Source organism: Rattus norvegicus, chromosome 3 (assembly GCF_021556685.1).
Source record: "Rattus norvegicus strain SHRSP/BbbUtx chromosome 3, alternate assembly SHRSP_T2T, whole genome shotgun sequence".
NCBI lineage: Eukaryota > Metazoa > Chordata > Mammalia > Rodentia > Muridae > Rattus > Rattus norvegicus.
The window spans coordinates 111,965,922-111,977,132 of record NC_141536.1 but is presented as its reverse complement, the minus strand read 5'-3'; the positions used below and the strand labels follow the sequence as shown (position 1 = coordinate 111,977,132).

Here is an 11,211-nt window from a genome sequence, read left to right as displayed (position 1 = left end):
AAGCCAAGCATACAAGTTACTGTAAAGCTGCTTACTCTCTGAATTAACTATAAACCCAATAGAGTCTGAGTGAAAAACACCAAGGGTCATTAAATATTTTCCTGAAACTAGATATACTGGCATGAGGGTTTTAGGGGAGAAACAAACTAACCAAGTTATCCAGGTAAAATTGGAAAGGGAGGATTGAAATGGGAGAAGCAATCCCATCAATTGCTCACATTATAGAGCAAATGGTTTAGAGATTCATATTTGCGCACGAATACTCAGAATCAGAGGAACAACAGAATTGGGTCTGACCTTGGCAGTGCTGTGGACTTAGTGCTTAAAAAAGGTTGACTGTCTTCATCAGTACAGAATAGTTTTACAATTTAATAAATAATGCCGGGACAATTGAGTAGCCATCTGGAAAACAATAAAGTTGTATTTCTCCCAACTCTTCCTAACAAAATGAGTGCCAGATGGACTATCAACATGGAAGTCTAGCTGTCAGGGGTCTAGAAAACATTGAAAAACTATTTAATGGTCTTGGAGTTGAGAAGGCCTTTGGAAGCATAATAAAATTCAGGAACCATAAAAAGAAAGATGAATACATTTGGTTACTAAAAATCAAACATTTCACCATGGTAGGAAACACTAAATGAAGTTAAAAGGCAAATCATATATAGGTAAAAAATATTTGTAACAACCAAGTCAGACGAAAGGCTAAATCTGTTAAGACACAACAAACGTCTAGAAGTCCGTAGAAAAGAGATCAGCTCTGTATTGGAAAGCGCGCCTGGGTTCTGCACAACTGCCATGCATAATTAAAACAGCATTTTCAACCCAATAGTGTAAGATTTTCTAAATGTATTTTTGACAAGCTCGTTTGGACAAGCATGTGGGGAACTTACACCCTGGGGCAGAAAGTGGAGGACTCTGAAGAGTACAGCGTCAGGGTCTCTGTCAAAATCTAGACCATGTGAAAACCTTTGTAAGTCTACTACATACAAGAAATGTCTCTGACCATCACATAGACTCTCACAATTAAACAAACCTGTACCTGGAGAAACAGAAATGTATCCCCTGCAGCACTGAACATGGCAGGATATTTCACCATTGAAAATATAAAGGAAGGAGGAAAAGAAAGCACAGAGCCTATTGTGTTAACTTTACCTGTGCTGCTCAGCTTTGTCTTGTGTCAGGGTGGAAATGCTTGCAATCTGGCCAGCTGTCTACTACACTCTCTACGCTGCTTATACTCTGCATTGCCTACCTGTTCCCATCTGTGCTTGCTGTTCCTTTCTGTGCTGGTCCTGTTGCTGACGAGCCCCCTTCCTACAACCGCTCATCAGCTTGGTCCTCTTCTGTCTTCTGTGTTTCCTCCTTTTGAGGGCATTGCTAGGTCCTCCTTAGCTGCCCTTCTCAGCTGCAAGCCTACCTGCTCTCACCTTATATTTATGTGTGTGTGTGTGTGTGTGTGTGTGTGTGTGTGTGTATGTGTATATAAATGTGTGTATATGTGTGTATGCACATATATATATTTGTGTGTGTATGTGTATGTATACATGTGTGTGTATATATGTATTTGTGTATATATGTGTGCACATGTGAGTATGTGTCTATGTATATATATGTGTATGTGTGTATGTGTGTTATATGTGTGTGTATATGTATATGTATGTGTGTATATATGTGTGTATATGTGTGCATGTGTGCATGTGTGTTATATGTGTGTATATGTGTGCATGTGTGCATGTGTGTATATATGTGTATGTATGTGTGTGTGTGTGTATGTGTGTATATGTGTGTGTGTGTCACAAGTCTGCATGGCCTGCATGGGGAAGTCAGAGGACAATTTCCTTGCAGGACCTTGTGGGTCCACCGTCCTCAGACTTGATGGTCAGTGCCTTTATCAGGTGATCCATCCCACTGGCCTCTGCGCTCACATTTGACATAATTCTTTTGCCACAGAAATTTGGGGTGACCTCTTTAACAACGGTGACGATCTCGAAGCTTTCCCTTGAATGCAATCTAGTCTACAGTAGACAGAAATTAGCTTACACTTTCTATCCCAGACAAAAGTATCTTTCTTGTTCTTCTTTGATTGCATAAGTAATATGCACATCATTTAAGAATGGAAAACCTCAGACCTGGCTCCCATGTGTGTACATGTTTGTGATATGTGTGTGGTGTGCATATAAAAGATAAAAGAAAATTATATGACTAGAATTCTTAGGCAAAGAATATATGTATGCCAAAAGTTGGCATGTGTTATCAAAATGATCTTTGGAAAGATTCATAATTTATTCAATGAAATTGCCTGAGACACCAGTATATGCCAAGAACCATGTGCTGGGGCTCTGTGGAGTCTGGTGGGCTGTTGAAGAAAGATTCATAGTATTTGTTGACTTGGTCGAGCTGAGTTGACTCAATGGAAAGTTCAAGGATGGCTTCCTAAAGGAAGAGGAATTAAAAGTAAGGCCTGAAGGTCAAGCAGGGGTTAACTGAGTAATGAGGCAGAGAAGTGCTCTGTGGGGGGCTCAGATAAACACAGCTGGACAGGAAGTGAAGAAAGCTCGCCTGGAAATTCGTGTGGGTGTGGGGACTGAGAAGGTTGGAAGGCTGGATAGAGAACCAACCACAGGTCGGCTTAGAGGTAATGACAAGGATCCTACTTTATCTTTAACGGGAAGAAGGGGTATAAGCAGGATTTGAAGATCATCTTCAGATCTTGAAAGGATAATTCTGGCTAAGTAGAGAGAACTGAACAGCAGAAGCAAGATGAAAGACAGGCTGATAAGTTAGGAGTTCGGTCAGAACGCAAGTGACAAGAGAAATAGCTTAAGCTAATCAGAGTTACAGATGGCATGGTTAAGGAACAGGTGCAGAAGATCAGATACGTTTGTGATTTTTCTTAACAAAATGAATATATTTGATTTTCTTGCTTTTGCCCAACTAAGGGTCTGTGTATAGGTCTATAACATATAGCATATATAATAGAATATAAATATATAATTTCTAGTATTAAATATAATGATTCCTCTTTTGATATTTTCACTTTTACCTATTTCTTTTGAATTACCTGCTTTGCCCTTCAGCCATTTTCTCACTGAGGTGTGTATTCTCTCTTCCCAGCATGTAGTCTGAGACCACACACTTCGTTTCCATTATCGTGTGCTTGCTGTCTCCACTGATTGATGAGGGTTTTATTTATTATTTAATTAAATATGCAAACACATTCTTATCATGTTGATAATAGACAGAGCTTAATAAGAACCCAAGTGCAATATCAAGGCAGAGTTAAATAAACTTAAAATACCTCATGAATAACTGACAGCCAAAAGTGTGTATGATATATGTTGTCTAAGTTGGTGTGTGTGTGTGTATGTGTGTGTGTGTGTGTGTATGTGTGTGTGTGTGTGTGTATGTGTGTGCAGATACCATAGGCTGATAAGACAGTGTTTACCTTCATTATTTCTGGTGTGCTGTAATACTTAAATGTTCCCCCCCCCACCATCTGAAAGTTACAGTAAGTTACCCTGTATTACTTTTACAACCATATATCTTCAGGTTATATTAAAGAACATTCGAACCAGACATCTTCACCCTCTGCACCCCAGCTTTACCAGATGGACAATAAAAAATAGCGCTGAGAAGCTGCTTAGGATATAAAACCAGCGATGTGAAATTGGCCCTGTGTCAGCTTCGGCTACTCTCAAGGGCTTTTTGACTTTGCAGCTAACATGGAACCAGGTCAAGGTCTTCCCTAGGTTAACATACGATTTCTCTGTAGATGAACCAAGGGATACCAGACCATACGTTTTCTGAAGGCAGAAAGCATATCTATTTAATTTTTGGGGTACCTACGTGGCTGGGCCTCATGAATAACCTCAGCTAGCACAGCACAACTCATGCGTCGCTCCCAGGAAGACAGCACACACTCTCAGCCCACTGAGGAGGCATGGTGTTCCTCAGGGTATGAGGCAGTTAGGGTGAGTAAGCTCTCTTCAGAAAACAGACAGTGCGGCAGTCACAGTGACTTGGTAAAAGAAGTATTTCAGGGTCTGGAGAGATGGCTCAATGATTAAGAGCACTGACTGATCTTCCAGAGGTCCTGAGTTCAAATCCCAGCAACCACATGGTGGCTCACAACCATCTGTAATGGGATCTGATGCCCTCTTCTGGTGTCTGAAGACAGCTACAGTGTGCTCATATACATTAAAAAATACATCTTTAAAAAAGAGAGAGATAAGTATTTCTGATTGCTTTCCTTTCCTTTTAACTCTCTCCAAAGGGAATAAAAGGCTCACACAGCCCCTCCCTGAGAATATCAATAACGGGGATGGTGTTTTTCTTCAAATTTCCCTTAAGGGTTTGCCTTCCTCATGGCTGCGTCCTGGATGTTTTATCATGGATTTCTGGATATAACACAGTCAGTCGAATCCATCCATGGACTTGGTGGGAAGCCTCTGCTGATACCTGCCCATGTACTCCTTAGTTTCAATTTCCAATTCCTGTTTAGCCTTTCTGTCCTGGGTGGCCAGACAGGTCTTGGCTCACTTGGAGAGAAGCTTTCAGCTGGACAGAAATCTACAGCCTCTTCGTGGACGTTTCCCTCCTGTCTGAGCGAAAGGACACAGAAGACTGAGACGCTTGTACACCACTGGACAAAGTCCATTTGAACAGTTTTGGTCACAAGGGGCATCAGTTTCCTCATCAGAGAACAGCAGAGAAGAGAGCTGCAGATGCTGTGGGTCGAGCAAGCAGTCCAGACGTCCACTAGGTGCTCCCATGGTTTGTAATAAGAGGACATAATTTTCCAGCTGTCGAGCTGCTTCAGGCTTCTGGTCTCTCTTGGGCTGTTGACGGGAAGATTCCTTGAGCATCCAGGACAACAAAAGGCAGACTTTGTCCTGATTTCTTGCCACAGTAAAGTTCTCAGAATGTAGATTCCTTGCTGTTTCGAAAGCCTGGTTGATGGCTCCCTGGTATCTCTTCAAATGCTTCAGTCTGTGAATTACAGCATGCTGACCTCTCTGCAGGGTGGGACAATGGCAGGCAACATCTGTGGTCCACAGTAACGAGCCAGCAGATCAAAGCCGCAGCTGGGCTAATGACTCCGTGGTGTTGGTGTGGCTATCTTGAGAGCGATAAAAAAAAAAAGAGAGAGAGAAAGTGAAATGAGGAAAAAAATATCTCAAATTCCCAAACAGAGGCAGATGTTTTGTCTGAGGAAAGAAGCACGAACGATATCAATTCAGACATTTGACAGAATAATAGCAAAAGGAATACTTCACTGGATTAGAACAAATCGAAAGACATTTTATTGTAAAATTGACCCCCTCAAAGAAATAAACTGTAAAGCCTCTCTATTCGGAAGCTTCTCACTTTCTTCCTCCCCTCCCCTCCCCTCCCCTCCCCTCCCCTCCCCTCCCCTCCCCTCCCCTCTCCTCCCCTCCCCTCTCCTCCCCTGTCCTTCCCTCCCCTCCCCTGTCCTTCCCTCCCCTCCCCTCCCCTGTCCTTCCCTCCCCTCCCCTCCCCTCCCCTCCCCTCCCCTCCTCTCCTCTTTCCTTTCCTTTCTTCCATTTAAAAATGGCTCTTCAATATAAACCGTAACTCTTCCACAGGCTCAGGGTGGGCTGGCCCACTGATGTGATGAAGGCAACCCCTTTTAGGAATTTGGGGAATTCTACCTGACTGCAGCAGAGCCCTAGGTGAGTGAGTCTAGTGAGCTGGGCATGTAAGGGAAGAATGAGCCCCTGTGTTTGCAGGACAGTGCAGAGAGCCCTGAGACTCTGGTTTCTGTTCTCACTGGCCCCTTACTCAGGTATGACTGTGGGAAAATAACGCCACACTATTTACCGTCCTCCTCATTCAGACTTCGAAGTCATGCTTGGGGTTGCTGTGTAGAGTTACGTTGGTTAAATGGCCACTCTGAGACACGGAGGACTTCCAATACAGCCAAGACTTTGCTTGTCCAAAGGGGTGACTTTTTGAATTCGACACTCTCTTAAGATGGATCAGAGGTGAGGAAGCCGAAAGCTAACCGATGCACATAAGGTTCCAGTAGACCAAACCCGGCTTAAGTCAAAAGAAGTCTGCCAAGTCTTCTGCTAGAGTCGACATGGAACAGTGTAGAAGGTGGAGAGGAGTGTGTCTGCGCGCGCGCGTGTGTCTGTGTGTGTGTGCGTGTGCATGCATGTGCATGTGTGTCTCGGGGGAGAGGGAGCCATGCAGGAGTCTGCAGAGCACAGGGATTACTCTCCCATCGTCAAGGCCACTTGGTGTTTGGGTAGCCTTGGTTCCAAGATAAAGGTGCAAAGAAAGCAGATGGAGAGCTGCCCCGCCCCCGCCCCGCCCGGCCCCGCCCGGCCCCGCCCGGCCCCGCCCGGCCCCGCTCCGCCCCGCCCTCGCCCTGCTCCCCTGCTGGCTGATGGCAGATGCTAAGTGCTGGCTGGAGTACACAAAGGGTTAGGACTATGGAGAGGTGGGAGCTGGCAGGCTGGGAGAAGGTGGAGATAAGAGTCAAAAGGAGACTAAAATAGACTCAGACTGTTTTTAGGTAATGAGTAGCTGCAATTTATTTACTTTTATCTTGCCTAGAGTTTGGCCTCTATGGTGTCTACTCTCCATAGTGAAGTGATCTCTTGTCCCTGCCTGAGTTGGAGGCACTGACTTTTCATTTGTGTGAAGATTCTTAGGGTGGACAGATGCATCATGGGACTGAGGGGGAAGTGAACACTACAGTGGTGTTAAAAGTGAATAAAAAATAAACGAAAAAAGCCAGAGAGGAAGGGAGCCTCTCTGGAATTCCCTAGTTCAGTATTCCTTAGCCAGGGTTATGAACTACATAGTAAGAACAGGAGGTAGCATATGCTTAGAAAAGGCTCCGAGGGCTGAGTCTGAGAAGAACTGATCAGGTTATAGCCTGGGAAGAGCTTCTGGCTCAGTGATTCTCAACCTCCCTAATGCTGCCTGACCCTTAATACAGTTCCTCATGTTGTGGTGACCCCCAACCATAAAAATATTTTTCTTCCCACTTCATAACAGTAATTTTCTACTGTTGTGAGTCATAATGTAAATATCTGTGTTTTTTGATGGTCTTAGGAGACCTTTGTGAAAGGGTCATTTGACCCCCCTCCCCCAAAGGGTCGTGACCCACAGGTTAAGAACCAATGCCCAAGAAGGAGAACCTTGGTGTTCGAAGATACAGTGAGGACCAATAAGGAAAAATGAAGACTCTCTTCAAAGTGTATTGAGATATCTTTCATATCTGGGGAAAGCGGGTTGATTTTATTTGTGGAAGCTGCAGGAGTCAGTCAACAATAGCTTCGGGAATGCCCTGTGTGCAGGGTGCTTTGACCTGTAAGTGGGATGGGGGAAGACCTTGGCTCTACTCTGAGCTTAGACAAAGACTTTGTTCAGTGAGGTATGTTAAGAAGTAGCCAGGAGAATAGTCTTACTCCAAACTGACTCCATGCCCAGTCAAGGCAGCCTTGTTATTCAACAGTATCCCAGCTGTCGGGACACCTTGTGTGGCCAGTAGGTCACCAAGGTGTTTGGAAGAGGCTTTTGTGGGACAACTTAGCATTTCAGGACAGAATGTGGAGCTGGGAGCAACCCTGTGGACAACCAGGTTTGGGGGCTGAACAAGACAAGAGCAAAGGAGTTTCACTGAAGGCTGTGGATGAGCTCCAGGCTAGCTGCTGGGTTTTATGACTTACCAAGTGGACTAAGTTATGGCTCAAATGTTAACAGGATTTAGAATCTGGGCAAAGCTGGGAATACTTCTAAGGAAGTTTGACTGAGGAGGGAAGACCCACCCAGAATGTGGATGGTACCATTCTACGGGCTGGCACGTTGAGCTAACTAGACAGGGGAAAAAGCATTTACACAGTTCTCTGATTCCTGACTGGGAGTGTAAAGAGACCAGCTGCCTTACACTCCCCGTGCCCGGCCTCCCCTGCCATGCTGCCCGGTACTGATGACTGTGGACAAAACAATCCCATCCTCTCCAACCCTGCTGCTCTTTAAACGTTTATTTATTATTGTGTATTTTGGGCATGCATGTGGCATGGTGTGTGTGTGTGTGTGTGTGTGTGTGTGTGTGTGTGTGTGTGTAGGCAAGAGGACAACTTCTACCTTGATGTGAGTTTCAGGGACTGATATCAGGATGCCATTGCTTTCTGGCAGGTCCTTTTACCTACCAGCTCATGTCACTGGCCCTGTAGTTCCTTCTTATCAAGCATTTGAGCACAACAATGAAAATTTAACCAAGGGACTGGGGAGATGGCTCAGTGGTTAGTAGCACTTACTGGTCTTCCAGAGGTCATGGGCTCCGTTACTAGCACCCAGTGGTATTGTCTATAATTCTAGTACTAGGGGATCTGTTGCCTACTTCTGGCCTCCTGGAGCACTGTACGTATGTGCTGCACAGACTTGTGAGCAAAGCATTCCATACCCATAAAATATTTATTATTATTGTTATTGTTATTACTATTAACCTAGTATCAGTTCTTTCATCTTTAAGGTTATTTTAGTTTTCTGAGACTGAGATAATAAACCTTTTGTATCTTGATTTGATAGCTGCATTTTACTCTTTATGAAATTCCAGAAAGTTATTCATATAAGTGTAAACAGAGCTGGGGCAGCTTCCCGGCTCAAACTGGAGCCTGACACACCCTTCCTGTAGCCAGTACACCGTGACAACACAAACCATCTGATCCTATATGAGGGCCACGGAGAGTGGAGCACCCCGTGCCCACACATACTTCCGAGAATCCTAGTTCGTCTTTAGTAGGCAGGCATCATTTCTTATTCAGCAAGTGAGGAATTCAGAGTCCAGCCAAGGTAAATGGTCCGTTCAGGTCACAGTGGCTAGCCATGCCAGCAGATTGACTTTGATCTTTCTAATTAATTCCACCTTTACAGTCACTGTTGGAGTTGCTCCTACTTTCTCAAGTTCTCAACTTATTTCACAAAACTCTGACATGGCCCTGAAAATGCAGGTAAGCTTACAGAGAGTCACCTTGCAAAACACGGTCGAATGGAGATGGTGTGGTGCTTTCAATGGGAACGGTTCCTGTAGGTGCATATGTTTGGATGTTGGTCTCCAGTTAGTGGAAGGTTTTGGAAGCCCTGGGAGGTGTGGCCGCGTTAGAGGAGCTGTGTCACTGGGGGTAGGCTAGGAAGTCTCGGAAGTCCATGCCAGGCCTATCATCTCTTCCTGTCTGCTGCCTGCATGCCGGGAGATGAAGCTCTCATCTTCTTCTCCAGCATCATGTGTGTCTGTGGGTCACCACGCTGCCCACCATGATGATAATGGAAACCCTCTGAAACGGTAAACAAGCCCTCAGTTAGATGCTTTCTCTTATGAAAGTTGCCTTGGTTGTGGTTTCTCTTCATAGCAATAGAGCAGTAATTAAGTCAACTGGTAAACTGGGGAAGAAAATTATACTCTTTTGTTTCTTTAAACTTATCATAAACCCAAGAGTCTCTAACGAACCAGAAAAATCTTTCTACAAAAATCATTAAGTTAAAAATAAACCTTAAAAATTGACTGGCAATCAATATGAATAATAGAAAATTCAAGACTTTCAAACTAGAGCAGTATTATAGTATTGATCTGGAGAATTATGACACTGAGAGGGGTCTGGGGATAGGACTAATGACTGCAGCCCAGTGGTTGGAAATTTTGAGGTCCAGTGAGTGGTAGGATTTTAGGAACCCAGGAGAGGCCAATCTTTTCCTACCCCTGCCTCAGAAGTTCATTCAGCTATGTTAGCGATTTCCAATATCTCCAGATGTTAAAATAGGATAAAGGTGCTTTGTAAACTGAATAATAGAAAATTCAAGAGTAAAGTGTTTTCCAAAGCTAGCAATGCCTTGGTCGTGGACCTAGAATTCAGGCCTGGGCCAGACTCATGTTCCAACTACTTACTTAGACTCAGTAGGTGTGGAAAGCCGCGATAGCATTCGCCATCACAAGATGGCGCTGGCTTCCGCTGTACCAGCCCGACCTCTTTTCAGGAAACAAGCTGTGTGCGCATGTGCAAGAGTGTGTTTGCGCCAAGTTTTTGCCCACCCCGGGGCGTGACAGTGAGATCATGAGTAAGCGACCAATTAGACGTGGACACACAGTCTTGGGGACTATATAGGGGATCGCTCGCGGGGCCTCGTGGTCTTCCTCTTCAAGATGCAATAAACGCTTTGCTGCAGAAGGATCCTGGTGTCCGAGTGCGTTCTTGCTGGCGAGACGATAGCGCAGGACAAGTAGGGATTTGTTGAACTCAACTATCATAGAAACAACACTACTCTGAGATTACACCAATATGAAATGGTTTTGTTTACCACCTCTTTTTTTTTTTAAACCTTAAAACAGAATCAGTTGGCTCCATTGTGTCCACTTCTACTGTGAGAAACCCTATAGAATAGGAGAGCTGTTATCAAGAGTTGGCACATGGAGATGACATTGCAACTGATGGTTGTTGCTGAAGTCTAGATTCTGGGGCTGTGGGCTCATAAATGCCTCTGCAATGACGTCATCGTGTTTTTCTCTTATTGATGCCATTGCCAGCATCCTCTTGCATCCTGGCTGGGCTATCTCATGCCATTTGTTTTAGCTACTAGAGACTTTGGGATTTCTTGATTTCTATCAGTCATTCCTTGAAGTTTTCCTTTACAAACCATAAATGACTCCACCCAGGATTCACAGAGGTAGACTTTTAGGTTTCTTCTGAGACAGGGGTTCATTTTCATTCATTCTTCCACCAGGTCCCAAATATTCTGCAATCATGGAGAATCTGACCAAAAGTAACACAGACAAGTCCTTCTCCTCCTCCTCCTCCTCCTCCTCCTCCTCCTCCTCCTCCTCCTCCTCCTCCTCCTCCTCCTCCTCCTCCTCCTCCTCCTCCTTCTTCTTCTTTTTCTTCTTCTTCTTCTTCTTCTTCTTCTTCTTCTTCTTCTTCTTCTTCTTCTTCTTCTTCTTCTTCTTCTTCTTCTTCTTCTTCTTCTTCTTCTTCTTCTTTTTAATTGTTCACTGGTTTCTGGGAGATGGGCTTCCTGATGAACTCCACTCAATGCTGGGTCAGGATTTGCAGTAGGACCCAACTCAGTCACATGTTTGGAAGGTCTAAGTGACTTTCCAGAGGCAACTTAGTCAACAAGTCATCCTTAAGATGCCTGGCTTGCTCATGTTTTGCTTATATGGTTTCTAAGACCTCTGTATTTCTG

At 44.4% G+C, this 11,211-nt stretch overlaps 1 long non-coding RNA gene across 3 annotated transcripts; it reads right to left on the bottom strand.

Annotated features, from left to right (window-relative positions):
* Positions 1-4,193: 4,193 nt before the first annotated feature.
* Positions 4,194-10,493, bottom strand: LOC108350455 (uncharacterized). 3 transcript variants are annotated; one of them, XR_015683763.1, is made up of 3 exons: positions 9,920-10,493; positions 8,751-9,311; positions 4,194-5,119 (listed from the first exon to the last, which is right to left on the bottom strand). It is a non-coding gene; the product is annotated as an uncharacterized LOC108350455 (long non-coding RNA). The 3 variants fall into 3 exon arrangements; XR_015683764.1 differs by lacking the exon at positions 9,920-10,493 and adding an exon at positions 5,842-6,089 and having other exon boundaries at positions 8,751-9,154; XR_015683762.1 differs by lacking the exon at positions 4,194-5,119 and having other exon boundaries at positions 8,433-9,311; positions 9,920-10,473.
* Positions 10,494-11,211: the final 718 nt, after the last annotated feature.